An 18297-nucleotide genomic window follows, 5' to 3' on the forward strand; every position below is an offset into this window, starting at 1 on the left:
GTTCTCTAAGTGAATAAATTAAAGCTAGTTGCGCGTACAAGTATTTTCTATATTTTAAGAACTTTACATCTATTCACTTTCTTTGTTCATCATAAAAACTTTTTTGTTGTTTTTGTAAGTTTCTTTCTGGTACTAGGCTTTGCATTAATGGATTCATTATCATTGCTAGCTTGCTCACCTGGTACTCTGCCAATTGAGTCATACCTCCAGCCCAGCTTTTCACTAGTTATTTTTAAGATGGGGGGTCTCAAAGACTTTTCATCTTGGGTTGGCTTTACACCAATATTATCCTCATGAGTAGTTCAGCTAACATGCATGAGACACCAACTTTTTAACATTACTTAGTCTCAATTGACACAAGTTTTCACATCTCTTTCCACAGGGACCCCTTGGCATTGTCTGGAGATATGTTTAGTTGTCAAGACTGGAGGAGTGGTGTGACTTATACACAGTGAAGACTGAGGCCAAAGATACAGCTCATTGTTCTGCAATGCACAGCCTGTCTTCCAAGGCAAATAGCTACCCAACCTCAGATGTCAATGATGTCATTCTTGAGACATCTTCCCGAGGGTAAATTTGTAATTTATATCTATGGTATTTAGACATCAGACCCAGAGGAAAGCTGGGATCTGATGGATGGAATTAAAGTGGTAACTATTCACTGCTCAGTCTCTTGGATAAGTTTCAGGCTCCTTGGAGAAAGAATTTTTGGAGTGGAAGCTGAAAGAGCTGTTTAGAGAAGAAATGCAGGAAACCTAGGGCATTTATTGAGAAATAGCAACTTTTCCCTATCTCTACTTGAGACCAAAGTAATAATAGTTAATCACAGTCATAATTAATACTCATAGGTGGCTCCAATGAGCTTATGAAGGAAAGACATCTTCAAGTCAGCTGGAGAAAAGGAAAACTGAAGCAAGGACACCATATGCAGAGTCAATTGCTAGTTGAAGGAAAGGACTTTGATGGAGGACTCAAGGACTTGAATAATAGCCACAAAGAAAAGCAGACAAGTGAAGGTTTCAGTCTGTATAGCCACAGGTACATTCAAATAAAGCATTGAAAGCACGAACATAACACAAAATAGGCCAACATAGGGCATTTCTTAAGTATGAAGTTCCATGTATGATTTCCTTCATATATCCAGACACAGGTACATTTCCCCTTTCACATTCTCATTATACTATTTGGTCCCAGTGCTGGGCCATTATGAAGAGGCAACTCAGACATTTTTGGTCCAGTTTTCATCATTCATCAAGAGAGTATGTGAGTGCTAATGCCCAAACTTTGATTTAGTATACCTTCTCTACTCAAGGGCTCCTTCTCTACTCAAGCAGTATGAATAGCTTGAAGGACAAAACAAGAAAAGTGCACTATGGACTGGAAGTAGCTGTTTTCCAGGGAAAAGGAAAAGGATGAAGAATGATGAAGGAATGTCAGAAATTCCAGAAGTCAGCTTGAGACAAAATAAGGGAATAAATATTAGGTAAATATGATAGTAAAGAAATATATAGCCACGGCTGAGAGCAGGGCCTAGTTCTAGAGTGCTTGCCTAGCATGCATGAAGTCCTGGATTCGATTCCTGAGTACTACATACATGGATAAAGCTGGAAGTGGTATTGTGGCTCAAGTGGTAGATAGAAGCACAAGCCTTGAAAATGCCCAAGGACAGTGCTCAGGCCCTGAGTTCAAACCCCAGGACTGTCAAAAAAAAGAAAAGAAATATATAACCTATTGAATAAAAGAATAATCCAGGAGCCCATACTGATATAAACCAATAGATATTAAAACATTCCTGAAGTAGAATACCAACTTGTAAATGGAGAAAAAGACCTGATTAGGAAATCATAATTTTGCAAACACCATGATTAAAAAACATTCACCTTAAAATTATCAATGAATTCACCCTAAAATTATCAATGGATAATATACAGTGCATGAGAAGGTATGGGTAAAGGGGCATCGGATCTCGAGTTATTCTCAAGAACCTAGAAAACAATAGTTTGTTCATATAAAAAGAATAAAAATGATTAAGTAAATATATTAACAATTAGGAAATTTATTTTAAGGGAAATGGGAAGTCTTTGAATATTTTTCAGAATTTAGCAGAAAATCTGAAATTATATGAAAATGAAGAGTTATAAAATAAAGAAAAATATTTCTAAAGGCCGATGGTACTACCAAGAAATTCACTAGTAGTTACTTTTCCTGTTTCTGGAAAAGGCAGTACATTTTCCACCTCATGACTAATATAGGTAAGCAAGAGAATACAAGGTTAGGATTATTTTTTCAAGATATTTCTGTTTTCTTTACATAGTTGTACAAAGGAGTTGCCATTCACCAAAACAGTTTATAAATACAGTGCATCTTGACCGAAGTCATCCCTTTTCAATGTTCTCACCTACCCCTCCCAATCCACCCCTAACCTTACTTAATTTTAAGTTATGTATTTAATTTTGCCTATTAACAAAGCAGCTTATGTGTACGTGCATTTCAATCTGTGTCATCATCATCTCCCTTTGATTTGCCCCTTCCCTTAAGTTGCATGATCTCCCTGATCTCTGGTAGCTGGAATATGCCTATAAATTTACAAGCAAACATTTTGGGTAGTAATCAAGAGGTTACAAATGAATTAAATGAAGTGTAATAGACTGTGTGGAGAGCAGGAATTGGGTAATTCTCTAAAAAGAGTAAGTTGAAACCTACCAAAATAAGTACCGAGAAATGGGTACTTATATGAGGGTAGGATGGGGCCAAAGGAAACTGAGGAGAATGCAAGGAAGAACTCACTGCATATACCAGGAAACTGAGAACAAGGCCTTTGTAAGTTTCCACTTCTACTTCTAGAGTAAGTAATAATTACAGTGGTGAAAATAATAACACTGAAAGGAGAGATCAGGCAAGTATCATTTTAGGAAACTGATCAAATACTCTTCTCCTCATCTTCACCCCTGCCCAGCAATGACATAGAATTTGATTTGTCTCCTCATAAAAGTAATTGATAAAGACACATAATGGATTGTGTGGTATTTCTACCAGAAACAAATCTGTTGGATAGAATTGTAGCAAAACGGGCAATAAAGCTGAGTATCTAGATCTCCTACACAGTAATTGAGTTTTCCTGCATTATTTAAACATCATAAAAAGTTGTATGCCAAGGTCACAGAAGGCATGAGCTGAGTAGGATAAGCTATTCCAGATCATCAGGGAACCAAGGAAATATACTGCATGACTTTGAGTCCCTTCATAGGTCACTCATATTTAATAAAGGGTATTAATTGTATATTCAGAAAGTTTGAATAAAGTCTGTAACTAGGTAACTGAATTTTACTCATATTAATTAGCATGTACCTTAATTTTGATCATTTTACTGAGTCATATAAGATAATGCTCTGCACATATTAGAAAATACACATTGCATGATTATTTAGCAGCAGTGGTGCATCAACTATCAAGTTAACTTCAAACACTCAGAAAAAAATAGTTCATTTATAGAATATAGAAAGCTTTCCTAGAAGGTGCTCCACCATTTGAGCCATCATACCTCTAGTCCATTTTCTTCTGGTTATGTATTTTTCCAATAGTTTCTTACGTTTTCTAAAAGCTGACCTCAAACTGAAATCCTCCTATGTTTCTCCACTCCCATATAGCTGGCAACACAGGCAAGTACCATTCTTCCATTCTGAGATAAGGTCTCCTTTATTGTCCTGATTGCCCTTAAATGAAGAAACTCCCAGTCTTAGCCTTATCTATAGCTAAGATTTTATTTTATTTTTTTCATATTTTTATTGTAATTAATAGAAGGGTTACATGATATTTGCCAAATAGGAGGTGCATTAATTCACATACATTGATACCCTTTCACATGTCTTGATCCCCATTTTCCTCCCTCCCAACCCCACCCCTCATCTTGTTTACCCCCCTTCCCTATCCAATTTCAAATAATCAATTACAAATATTGTTACAATATCCCACTTTGTTACCTGATATATCGGATACAGCTAAGATTTTAAATGCACACTACAACACACAGCCCTGTCTGGAGGTTTGGTAAGAAATGGCACTCACTAGCAGAAATCAGGGAAAAAGCACTGGAGTTCTGGTAGCTGAAGTACTGGTCTTCATTGCTAGTTACCTAGCAGAAATAAATCCCACAGATTACTAAAATGATTCACAAAAGTTTTGCAGCTGAGTATCATTTGTTGTTTGTTGTTCACTATTCATTTAAGTGACTATATCCTAGCTGACTTTAATCCATAGTTTATGGGGAGAATTAATCCCTCTTTCACCTAAAAGGAACCTTATCCAATCAGATTATTCCATACCCCAGGGCAACAGATAATAAGGTTAATCAGGCCTCCAGCCCACAATTTGAGAAGTACCCAGACTTTGCTTTATAAGACTTGCAGGGCTGAATTCTCACTTCCCAAGGTCTCATTCAATTCACCTCAGAGATTATGTTGTCTAAAGTTGTCTCTATGGGTGGGGGAGATCTGTCTTAAAATGGAGGAAATAGAATCTAGACTTAAAGTTCAAATTCTAGCATAAACATCAACAACATTATGCCATGCCTGAAGCTAGCAGGAGTCTTTGAGTTTCCACTTAGCAATGAATTATCTTTTCTGGCTCAAATCAATTTGGGTCAGTTTTTTTGGGACTTAGCACTTAAAGTGTCTAAACTAATTCATCCTTTGTACTGCGAAAAGAATTTTTTTTTAAAAGACCTTTTTTTACTCAACAACTGTTTCCTTTTTCCTATTACAAGTTTAACTGGCAGATTCAGAACCTTGGATGCATTTTCAGCCTGAAACATGTAGTCTCATATGTATTATGTACATGTGTATGTGCATAATAAAATAGGGGAATCTATGCAAATAATTTAAATAATTATTGACAATAAATTATTAACACTTCATCTTTGGAGTAAGCTGGTGTTTTAATAAATTTTAAATGGTATCTACAATAGTGACTGTATAATCAAAATCAAATATAAGCCAACACGGTGGCTCATGCCTGTAATCCTAGCTACTCAGGAGGCTGAGATCTGAGGATTAAGGTTTAAAGCCAGTCCGGGCACAAAAGGACCTGAGACTTTATCCCCAATTAACCTCTAGAAATTGGGAAGTGGGGCTTGGTTCAAAGGTAGGGCTCTTGCCTTGAGCTGAAGAGCTCAGGGAGAGAGCCCAGGCTGAGTTCAAGCCCTATATGACTCCCCCTGCCACATCCACAAAATCAAATCTATACATTATACTTTATTTTTGCCAGTCTGGGAGCTTGAACTCATGGCCTGGGCACTGTTCTTGGGCTTTCTCAAGGTTAGAGCTCTACCACTTGAGCCACAGCACCACTTCCGGATTTTTCTGTATATGTGGGTACCAAGGAATCTTTGTGCATCCTAGGCAAGCACTCTACCACTAGGCCAGGCTCCCAACTCCCACATTATACTTTTGAAAGATACTTAACTGAATAACAAAGAAAAAAGAGAGAGGAGAATAAAAAAGGAAGACAGGGAGAAGAAAGAGAAACAAAAGAAAAATCATGCACAGTCAAGAAGAAGAAAATTCAGGGAGCAATCTACCTAATTTTAGCTCATTGCAATAATGCAAGGCTAACCTATATGTGAATGTAGTAGTCTGAGTTGGCCTCCACAAAATGAAGCAGACAAGAAAGAAAAAGTGTTTTACTTAGATCCAAATTCCTTGTATATTTAAAGCCTTCAATTTGTAGTAGATGAAGGATATACAGATTTGGTGGTCTCCTGAGGCTTGAGCTCCAGGACTGAAGACATTCCCTAAGCTTTCTTACTGAAAGATAACCCTCTACAACTTGATCTTCCACTACCTGCACCTTGGTGGTTAGAGATAAAGGGTCTCACAGACTTAACTGCCTGGGCTGCATCCAAGTCATAATCCTCAGAACTCAGTCTCCTGAGTACAACTAGGGTTCTAGGCATGAACCACCACAGGTGGCTGGCAGTCAGTAAATACAGATTTTAAAAAAATAAAATTATTTCCCTGGTGAGACTTGTCAAGAAGCTTCATTTTGTTGTCGCTGTTTGTTCATTGGTTTAAACATGGCTTCAGCAGTTCTTGGGTTTTTTTTTTTTGGTTTTGTTTTGTTTTTATTTTCATTATCTTTAAAGTGTTGTATAAAGGGGTTTCAATTCAATATATCGGTTTATGTGTATAATGCATCCTGATCACAAGGAAGTAAATGAGGTTGTAGTACTCTGTAAAATAAAAAAAATAATGGATAAGCTTTTATCATCCTTTAAAAAAAAATAAAACTTATCAAGGCACCCAAATAACCCTCACAGAGGGAAGTCCATTAACTGGGTAAATTGTAGTTTTGACTAACTTTTGTTTGGTAGGTTGTGGACACTCTTTACCTTTAAGACTAGCGCTCTACCACTTGAGCCACAGCACCACTTCTGGTTTTTGAGAGGTTAATTGGAGGTAAGAGTGTCACTGGACTTTTCTGCCCCAACTGGCTTCAGTCCTCAGATCTCAGCCTCCTGAGTAGTTTAAGTACCCAGTTTAACTAATCTTTTTTAAGTTTTAACCTGGGGACACTAGGCCACAAACTGCACACTGTAAAGGACAAAAATTTGAGAGATCCAAGTCACAGGTGAAACCGGGGGAGACCGGGGTGTCTTTGAGATGTCCCCTTGGGAAAAAAAAAAACAAGCAGAGAAACCAAACCAAAAACTGACAAGTGAAATATGGCTGAGCCTACTAAGAAGGTCAAGAAGCTATCAAAGCTGGAGCAAGTCTGTGATAATAAGTTAAGGGGGGAATTAAATCAGGAATGGCTCCTATCCCAAATGCCCGGCAAGATTATGCAAGTACTAAGAATGAGTATTGGGGTCAGGCATAATAACAGTCCCTTGTAGCTCATACGTTCTCATTCTTGAGAGAAGGTTGCTAAGACAAAGTCTGCACCACACACATGATCAGACAGGAAATAGTGATGGAAGCAGTGGAGACTGGAGAAGTGGAGTTCACTCATTAATCCATACATAAGTATGAAGGGTACTTCATACTGATGAGAAACTGATGAGAAAATAGGAGAAGAATCCCCCAACTGTGTTTTAGAGAACTACAGACTTTTAATATTGATAAGAAAAGGGGGAAATATATGTATACACACACACACACACACACCTAAAACTAGGTGCCAGCCCAGCAATAATGAGCAAAGTTGGTGATCCATAAGTGTTAAAATAAAGGCAAGAACTTATAGCTCTGCCAAATTGCTTATTTGACAACAATAGTACACACAGGCTCTGGTTGACACAAGCAATGAAGAGTTTCACTAGATGTCTATGGGTTGATCCACAGAGACAGACAAGTCCCAATGGGTAGAAAGTAACCAGCCTTCCCATTAAAGAACATAGATGAAACATGTCTATACAACATATTTAATATATTTATCCCTCATGCAAAGTTCTAAGATAGCAGGAAAGTAAGCCTACATGCAGAGCAAAAATCTACCAACGAAAACAAAGTAGTGAGAAGAAATCAGTCCCATCACATTTGGGGATCCTAATTTTCAATGCAATAAGTAAGTCTTTACAGATGCAACAGATTTGCTAAAACTGAGCACAGAGCCAGGTGAAGAAACCAGTAAGTGACACAGCTTTTGCCAGACTCTCCAAATGGTTAGGAGACTGACAAACCTCTGCCTGAACAAATTGGGATATGAAAGAAAATAAAGTTAAAAATGCATCTGGGCATCAGATATCTCACTTCTCAAAGCTATGTAATGTCTTCTTTTGCAGTCTAAGTCAAAAGGTTTATTTTGCATTAAAAAACATCAGATAAATCTAATCTTAGCCAGTTGAGCACTCCTGTAATCTCAGCATTTGGAACAAGGTAAGAGATGAAATCTGAAGAATAAAAGTGGAAGGTGAGTCTGGTCTACGCAGTGAATTCTAGTGAGTTCACACTGAGTTCAGCTCTGGCTACATGGTAAAACACTATTTCTAAACGCTGGAACTATGACAAAAGAATATCAGATGCAGTTGAGAATGAACAAAATAAGATTAGATATTTACAAACTGACTATTGTCACTTTTCTCCAGGTTCTAAGTGTAAAACTTTTAGTCAGGGAGATGAAAGCTGTTTCCTTTTTGGGAATGTGACTCATTGAAGAGATCTAAAAACTCCCGGTAACCTCAGTGCCAGCTTGTGAAGCCCAGTGTTGTCAAACTCCACATGCACTCAGAACTAACCACCCTCAGTTATCCATTTACAGATATGAACACAGATATTCACTATACATTTGAGAAAGATCTCTAACATGCAAGGGATACATCAGACCAAATAAAAATAGAAGAAAAATAAATGATTTCCAACAAAACTATAAAAATAGATCTTGGATATATAAAATTCAGCAGATGTAAGACAAGGCACAGTATGTATAGTGGCCCACACCTGTAACCCCAGCTATAAATGAGGAACGAGGGGGCCAGGAGTTTGGCCTAGTGGTTAAAGTGCTTGCCTAGCATGCACGAAGACCCGGGTTCGATTCCTCGGTACCACATACATAGAAAAAAGCCAGAAGTGGTGCTGAGGCTCAAGTGGTAGAGCTCTAGCCTTGAGAAAGTCTTAAGGACAGTGCTCAGGCCCTGAGCTCAAGCCCAAGACTGGCCAAAAAAAAAATGAGGAAAGAGAAGGAGGATTGTGATCCAAAACTAACCCTAGACAAAAACGCCATACCTATCAGAAAAATACTAAGTGGAAAAGGGCAGGGAGTGTAGCTTACGTGGTTGAGCATGTGCCTAACAAATGTGTCCTTGAGTTCAAAACCCAGTACCATGAAAGCAAAATGATAGCAATAACAGAGAAAGAAATTGGTTTGAGATAAAATATTCAAGTGAAATTTAAAAACAACTAAGGAAATCTCCCAGAACAGAGGATAAACTGTCAGTGATTAAGAAAAAGAAAACTGTAGGCAAAACTAAGTTTAGGGGAGACATATCCCTCAGTTAATATATGTTATTACAAGCAAGATAAATGGTGTATATATTGGGAAGAAAAATGTTTAAGAAATATGCAGAACATGGATTTCATACTAACAGTAATATTAAATGACAACAATAATAAAATTACATATCACAGCCCACGACAACAAAAGCTTTCACAGAATAGACATGGTGCCAAAAGAAAGTAGTCGGAATTGGCTCAACAGCAGCATAAAAGTGGGAGTTCATGGATCGATAATCTCAGTATTCTTTATTAAAATTGTTAACACTTGAACTAAACTCACAGATGTGCAGAGACTCTAGATAATTTGTAGACAATCAGTCTATTCCATTTATTGCTAGAAAATGAGGGACTGTGTTCCAGAAAAATATCACAGAGAGAGAGAGAAAGAGAAAGAGGAAGGGAGGGGGGAAGGGGGGAGGAAGGAAGGAAGTGAGGGGTCTCCATAGAAGAAAGAAAGCCGGTCTTCAGGAAAACAGTAAGGCATCCCAGGGAAGATGTGGTGTTTTGGCATGGAAAAGATTGCCTCTGGAGATGGTCTGAATATTGTATAAAAATGACTTATAAAAAAGAAATTCCAAGAAGAACTTGTTGTCTAAAAGTAATCTAAATGAATTTGACGCACATGAGAGTCTGCAAGTAAGTACTTCAAAAATTGAGCAAATCAGAAAATTAAGTAATTGTTACCCATAAAATAAGAGATGTGAGCCAAGGGAGAAAAGGTAAACATTATATGCCTCGGCCAAATAACATTCACATAATGACAAAAATGTAAAAGATCATTATTGATCTACAAAAAATGATGCTGTAACTATATTAGAAAGATTAGCAAACAGCAGGTATAGACCCATTCGTGTTGTGGGGAAAGGATGTGACAAACAGCTAACCCCTTGCCTCTGATAATAGGAAAACAAGAATCCTAAAATTATTTTTTTGCCAGTCCTGGGCTTGTTCTCAGGGCTTGAGCACTGTCCTTGGACTTTCTCAAGGCTAGAGCTCTACCACTTGAGCCTCAGCACCACTTCTGGCTTTTTCTATGTATGTGGGGTACCGAGGAATCGAACCTGGGTCTTCGTGCATGCTAGGCAAGCACTCTACCACGTGGCCAAACTCCCAGCCCCCAAGAATCCTAAAATTATTAAATGATAAAAAGTAAGTATTTTGTTGGAGAGGTATGAAGTCTTGCAGTGCTTGTCTCTGAAAAGTAGAAAATGCGGAAGAAGAGAAAACAAGAGTTTTCTACTTTTATTACTTGTGTTGACTATCTTCTTAAACCATATTTATGTGTAATAGAAAAATATATTAAGACATAAAATTAATGAGACAAGGCAGGTGGCATGCATCTCTAATCCCAGCTACTTGACTGGAGGCCAATCAGGCAAAAAGATAGAGACCCTACCTGAAAAATAAATAAGGACCAAGACAATTTCTGCACACAAAATTCTAGGAAAACCATAGGAAGAATAAATTGAGGATATCAGTGTGGTTGAGAAAGTAAGGAGGGCATAATGGAAGGAGTGACGGTGACCAAGATACATTGTACTTGCAAACTGATTTGTGGAATTGAAATGTATTTGTACGATTACTTAAAGATAGATAGATAGATAGATAGATAGATAGATAGATAGATAGATAGATAGATTTTTCTCATATAATAACACCAGGAATAGCTTATATTTCTAATTGTAACTACTCAAGAGGCTGAGATCTGAGAATAGCAATTCGAAGCCACCCTAGGCATCAAAGTCTGTGAGACTTTTATCTCCAATAACCTAGCAAAAATGCTGGAAGTGAAGCTATGTTAGAGTGGTAAATCACTTGCCTTGAAGAAACAACTCAAGCACAGTTCCCAAGCCCTGAGTTCAAGCCCCAGAACTGGCACCAAAATATCATATTATATAATATAATATGTACAATATATATAGTAGTTTATATATTATATATAATGTTATATATTATATTATTATCTATTATATGATACATGTTATCTATGCATTAGATGTTATAGTAATCATTATATTTATTATTATAACGAATTATATAACACGAAATATATATTATATATTGGAACATATTATAATATGTAATTATAATATATTATATATTATTTATAATAAAAAATAAAAAACACCACCGCCAACAACGACAAAACCCTACAGGAAAAGTCATGCTGCAGTAAGAAATTAGGATGCTTAAAACCAGTCCTTGGGCCGGGAGTTTGGCCTAGTGGTTAAAGTGCTTGCCTAGCATGCGCGAAGACCAGGGTTCGATTCCTTGGTACCACATACATACAAAAAAGCTGGAAGTGGTGCTGAGGCTCAAGTGGTAGAGCGGCCTTGAGAAAGTCCAAGGACAGCGCTCAGGCCCTGAGCTCAAGCCCAGGACTGGCAAAAAAAAAAAAAAAAAACCAGTCCTTGTAAACTAGTATCATTAATACCAGCTTTCATTAGTGCCACCTTCAGGATTGTTGGACAAGCAAATTCTTGACATTCACCCTATGACTACTAATGTAATGTGAGGGATATTCCATGGAGGAGAAATTTTTCTACCTAAGTATGAAAATGAAAATTACATTTCCTAATCAGAATTTAAAAAATAATCCATTGATCATGAGCTCTCCACTCCATTGTTATTTATAACTATTCTTTCAATGTTTTTTCTTCCTTGAGAATTGTTGAGAAAAATATGTCATAATCATTTTTATACCGACCTAGCTTACAGTCCATTATTAAATGTGCCCTTGGGCCTTTGGTGCAAGCTGCTTTGTTTTTCAAACAATGTGACTGTGACTACCTGTCTACATACTTCACCACTGGTTCTGTAGTTAGAACCAATTGACAAAGTGCCTGCCATTTAACAGCATCCTAAATAGCAGGATGCTATACTAATGAAATTATTATTATTCCTCAAGTCAAGCAAGTTGGCAAGAAATTAGTTCCCAGAGCCATAGGAATGAATGGCCCTCTCGCAGGTGGGTGCAGATAGGCGACAAGAATAATGCAAACTAGTAGAAGATTAATTTAGGTGCTTTGTAAGTACAAAGCTGCAGAAGTAATGGACTCAAAAACAAAAAACTGGCTATTGTGGACAGGAGTTTCCTCAGTGAAGACAGTGATAGAAACAGTGTAAGAAAAAGGAAAAACTGTCTTTGGAAGAAACTAATGTAGCACTTTATGAACTTGTTCATAACCATACCTTAGGATATAAAATGTAAAAAAAAATTGTGCAAAGCCTCATATTCTTGTTGGTCCTGATATACATATTAAACAGAAAATAACATGCTGTGTTTTGATTCAAAACCAGAGTGAAATGAAGTATATTTAATACAGAACCAGATATTACATTGTTCTATAAAGAAAGGATAGTAAAATAGCAAAATAATGTATTTTCCTTATGGAAAAATGTTGTTTTTTTCCACCTCATTCCCCCGATCTCCTTAATTAAGATCACTAAAGAAATGAGGGTTCAATACCCAAGAAGTTTGATTAGAGAAGATTCCCATTAGTAATGACTCTCCCCCCCCCACCCCTGTGTGTGTGTGTGTGTGTGTGTGTGTGTGTGTGTGTGTGTGTGTGTGTAACAGTCCTCAGGCTTAAACTCAGGGCCTGGGCACTATCCTTTAACTTTTTTTTAAAGGCTTAAGGCTACCACTTTAACACTTGATCCATAGTTCCATTTCCAAAATTTTGGTGGACTTTACTGCCTAGGCTTGCTTCAGAGTGTGATCCTCAGATAGAAACCTCCTGAGTAGCTAGGATTATAGTCACCGTCTCCTGGCCTAATACATGAATTCTTAATTTCACATTTCCTTTTTGAAATGGAACTCTACCAATGCCTGCACTAGGAAGATAGCAAACACGGCAGCTATAAAGTTTCTAGACCCTTCTAACCTAACCCAATGCTGGTGTGTACTGGGTTGAACAGAACACTGCTTTTATCCTGATCTCTACTTTTGCCACGGGGGACTTTGCTGTGATTGCTAAGTTCCCTGAAAAGTGACGGTGAAAACCTCTTGCTCACTGAAGACCTCAGTCACTCCAATCTTTCCTGCACTGCAGACCAAAGCAGAACACCTCATGACGATGGAAGAGATTATTTTCGCCCATCTTATTCTCCTGCTCTTCTCAGGAGTCTAAAATATGAATGAATGAACAAATGAATGAATGAACAAACGAATGCACAGAAACAAATGTGCTCACCTGTGCAACAAGCCTAAGGTGAGATTCTTAGAACTGTTCACTGGCTCAACTGGTTGTGCACATGTATTTAACTCAACCCACATTACAAATGGACGAAGGCCTAAACACTCGTGTATTATTTTCCAGCTTAATGTTTTAAGTCCAGTTAGATGACTATGATAATAGTCTGCCATGTTGTTTGCTGGTTCCTAGATCATGGATAGAAGACAGCAATCACACCCCCATGGAGTTACTGACGCTTTCTGAAATGTCATACTACCACCTCAGTGTTAACTCCAACCTCAGGTGCCATTTGAAGGAATTGTTCTACTGGACAAACTTGCTAACTGTTTTTGCCCAAATCCAATATGAATTCTTCCTACACAGTTGTTTTTGATGAATGCAATGGTGATAAAGAATGAGCATGTACACTGATTCTAGCCAGAAAAGAGCTTGCAAGATGGGAATGCTCATGCGATTCCACAAAAAATTCACTTTCACGGGGGCCGGGAGTTTGGCCTAGTGGTAGAGTGCTTGCCTAGCATGCACGAAGACCTGGGTTCAATTCCTCGGTACCCCACATACATAGCAAAAAGCCAGAAGTGGTGCTGAGGCTCCAGTGGTAGAGCTCTAGCCTTGAGAAAGCCCAAGGACAGTGCTCAGGCCCTGAGCCCAAGCCCAGGACTGGCAAAAAAAAAAAATTCACTTTCATGACAGGTCTTTCACCACAGGGGAAAATAATCTAAGTAGAACTTTAAAATATTCATGTGTATTAAAATCTAAAATCTGTTCTGTTAAAATGAGAAAAAAAAGTGATAGCCCACACAGATCGACAGTGAAACTGCTTTTAAAGGTCAGTTATCCTCATTTTTACACTGAGGAGTCCCACATATTTAATTAAAGTAGAAAGTCAGTGTCACAAAATACTTATAATTAATAGACTAAACATATTGTATTATTTTCTGACAGCTACAGGTTCTATGCTATAATCCAGAAACCTTAGACATATGTCTATCTACCATCATAGTTTTGTTTAAAGTAAAAATCTTTCAGAATGACCCTATAGGGAGAAGAGTGTATCAACCTTTCCCACTTCCAAGTAATGATTGTTTTCTATTGAGTTGTAGAAGATACTTACAAATAACCGCATAGCCAATACTTCATTGATCTCCAGCATACTAACAAGCTAGTTGTAAAAAACAGAACTAAGAACAAACTTTCTAAAAAGAAAACAAGAAAAATCCACCCAAATTTCAATCCTATAAAAGAGATTCTTTCCTTCCCCCACTCCCTTCCCTTCCCTTCTCTCCCTCCCTCCCTCCCTCCCTTCCTTCTTTCCTTCCTTCCTTCCTTTTTTCCTTCCTTCCTTCCTTCTTTCCTTCCTTCCTTCCTTTTTTCCTCTCTCTTCCTGCCTGACTCTGCCTTCTGATTTTCAGTAGGCCTTAGGTTTCTTAAACCTGGCAGAAATGAACATGTCAGCTTTCATTGCAAATCACTGCCCAGATAAAATGGGATTTTGCAAAGATGTACCACCTGCTTCATTAATAATAACATCAAATTCTTTTTTTCTTGGTTTGTTTTCTAGACATCTCCTTCTCTGTTCCACAAATCATTTCTCTATGTGACTGGGGTTCTAAAATAAACTTAGACTGAATTTGTTATTGGCTATCACCATGGATTACATAAATATAAGATGGATATCAAATTCTTTCTATTTTAAATAGCAAGAAATCTCTTTCATAATGAAGGGGTGATGAAAGAAAAGAGAAGAAATAAGGAAAGGAATAAAAGAGGAAAAAACCCAAATTATAAAATCAGCATTATTAGGAAAAAATATCAAATGATGTAATTATCAAAAATATAATAAATTCATTCAATCCAGTAGTGTGTTTATAAACAGTTTAAATTCATCAGCTGCTTTGTGCAGAAGTCAGAATAATGTTAAAGCTCAATGCATTTTGATTTTTGTGTAATCTGTTGTCATGGAAAGCCAAGGCACTGCAGTATTTACAAGGCACAGATGGGATTAACATTAGTCTAACCCCAATAACAATTAGCTTCTCATGATCCCTGAGTTGTCTGTGGTCATTATAGATTGCTTTTCTCTCTCATCAGCCTTTGTCTGATGTTTGTATAACCCAATGAGTATTTGTACTTCACAGGTACAGCCATCAGACTGTCATTTTTGCCTCTAGGTAAACATACATGTTTGAAGCAATTATTCTTTACAATTTCCATACCAACCTGTGATTGATGGCATGCCAAAGTAATAAAATGTCAGTAAAACAAAGACTTAGCCCAGGTGTTCTGTGATTTTTTTTTCATGATCTTGGCTTTCAAGGGCAAAGCAGGCCTTTGCAGTCATCTTCCAACTCAGCTCAAAGAGAAATAATGGAATATCAGAGAGAAGGTATGCACAACAGCATCAGGACCAGCACTCTCTCTTCTTTTAGCTTTTAGCAGGGTAGAAACTCAGATTGGGTCCAGACTGCAATTTCAGCAATTACCAGGGGATCTTGATGTTCTTAAATTTTAAGAAGCTTGTTATACAAGTTGTTCCCAATTTCACAGTACATTCTTAAACCTAAAAGCCTTTCAGGTTAGCTCTGTGTATAGTCCATTCCAGCCTACATTGTAGGCTGTTCTACTCTGCTCCTTGTACCAAGGGACCAATCCCTCTGACATAGTCTAATGACAAAAATGACGTTCTTATGTACTCAGATTTTTTAATTTTTTTATTTCAATGTATAGAGGGGTTACAGTTACATTTGCTGGATGGAAGGTGCATTACTTCTCACAATTGATATCCTTTCGTATGTTTTTAATCCCCATTTCCATCCTCCCACCCCTCCCCACATTTTTCTCCTTCTATTTCAAATAAACAAGTAAACATCTATATAATATACCAGGTAACAAAGTGGGATACTGAAACAATATGAGATTAACCAAAGGGCAACACAAGAGAAGAAGGAAAAACATAATACATAAAGAATAACAGTCACTTACAAATAAGTTCTTTTTTCCATGTCCTGGACGTCCATTAATTTGGCCACATCCTATATGACCTTGGGTATCTAGGGTTTGAGCTATTGTAATCCTCTGCTAGGAGAGTTCTAGATGTGTACTAATTCCCTCTAGATGAGGGAAACCATTGAGCCTATGTTCCTTTGAGTTTGGCTTACTTCACTTAATATGATTTTTTCCAAGTCTTTTCATTTCCTTACAAATGGTGTGCTGTTGTTTTTTTTTCTGATGGTGGCATAGAATTCCATTTTGTATGAATACCACATCTTGTTGATCCACTCATCAACTGAGGGTCATCTGGGTTGGTTCCATATCTTTGCTATGGTATATAGTGCTGCAATGAACATCATTGTGCTAGTGGATTTAGTATGTCCTTGTTTCGGGACTCATGGGTAAATGCCCAGGAGTGGAATTGGTGGGTTATAAGATAAGGCTATGAACACAGTTCTTAAAACAACTCTTCCAAATCACAGCATCATGATTAGGTTTGTTTATCTTTTTTTAAGGCCCCAGGTCAGGTGACTGTTTTAAAACTAGTATTAATGAATAAAATATTTTGCCACCTTTCAGTGCTGGTTTGCTTTATGGAGATGTTTATTTTAATGTAATTTATTTTTAATATCTTACCTGACTTAATCGAGACACAAATGGCAATGTTTATGCATATCCAGAGTACTATAATATATTGCCATATATACATTAGTTATGATGTGATTACCACAATCAAGCTAATTAAAATATCTATTGCCTCATAAAATTATCACTTTGTGTGAGTGATTATATGTGACTCAGGTAATTAGATGCATTTCAAAATTATTTAAAAAAACAGCTTGTGCATTTCTGCATAAGGCTGAATAGTATACATTCTAAACTTGTGAGCCAAATGGCAAAACTGTCTAATGTACGCACACACTTAATGTTGGCTATCATCAGTATGTGCAAAAGACACTCTTAGCTATTAGCAGTACTTGCACAGGCAGTGGATTAGATTTGGACAGTAAGCTCCAGTTGTGGATTTCTCCTTCAGGTCAATAATGTAAATCATACTTGAGAAATGGAGACGTATAGTTGTGAAAAGTCCTACTGAATGAATGACTAGGTCTCAGTCACCACAGCTATATTCAGAAGGTAAAGGCAACAAGCAGACTCATCACCAATGTGGCTCCCAAAGTAGCCATAGTTTTGGGTTGGTTTGGCCAAGAGGCAAAATGATATATTTCTATGATTCCAAAAATAAGAGATATTATGGATTTGATTGTCACATTTTATCTCAATGGCATTGATCACTTTCCTGAAGCTTGACAGGAATGATTCCAGAAAACAAAACAACCCATGTCTTCTAAAACAGAAAGCAAACTTGTTAGACACTTGTTGGCAACATGAAGACATGAGGATGATGTGTTTGTAAACCACTTGAAATGATCAAAGGACAAAGATGCTAAAATCAATGATTAAAATTTTGTACAATTATCACAGTTGGTAAATGGATAATTTTGTATTTTCTTTTTTCTGTCCTATAACTATTATGCAACTGAATTTGTGTCAGTCTCCATTTATGTTATGTTCAGCATCAAGAAAACATTCTGGAAGGAAGATGGCGCCGAGAAAATAGGGACGCAGACTAGCTCTCTCTGACAAAAAGAGAGAACCAGGGAGTCCCACGAGCCAACTACCTTAAGAAATCCACAAGAACAAACTCAAAAAGCAACGGAGAAGGACTCAAACCGGAAAAGAAATCCAGATAAAGCTCACATACAACTTTCTCAAAGAATTCGGAACACGAGGTCCCCTCCCCCACCTCTCGCCACAGGATCCAAGCAGCGAAAGCCGCAGAAAGCAGCGAAAAGCGGCAGCTGGCGCCGGACCAAGCCGCGAAAAGCGGCTTGAGCGGGTGCCGGCTCCACGCTGGGAAAGAGGCTGCAGGCTCCGGCTCTAATCCATGAAAAGCAGCGGCAGTGGAGGGCGCCAGGCTGGGAGCCCAACGGCTGCAGAAACCAGCACAGAACCGGGTCAGCGAATGGCGGAAGCAGAGGAACCCAGACACGGAACCAGAACAGCAAGCAGCTGAACCCAGACACAGAACACAGGTGGCGGCAGAGACCCGAGGGGAG

Source organism: Megascapheus bottae, chromosome 2 (assembly GCF_031878675.1).
Source record: "Megascapheus bottae isolate mThoBot1 chromosome 2, mThoBot2.hap1, whole genome shotgun sequence".
Classification (NCBI taxonomy): Eukaryota; Metazoa; Chordata; class Mammalia; order Rodentia; family Geomyidae; genus Megascapheus; species Megascapheus bottae.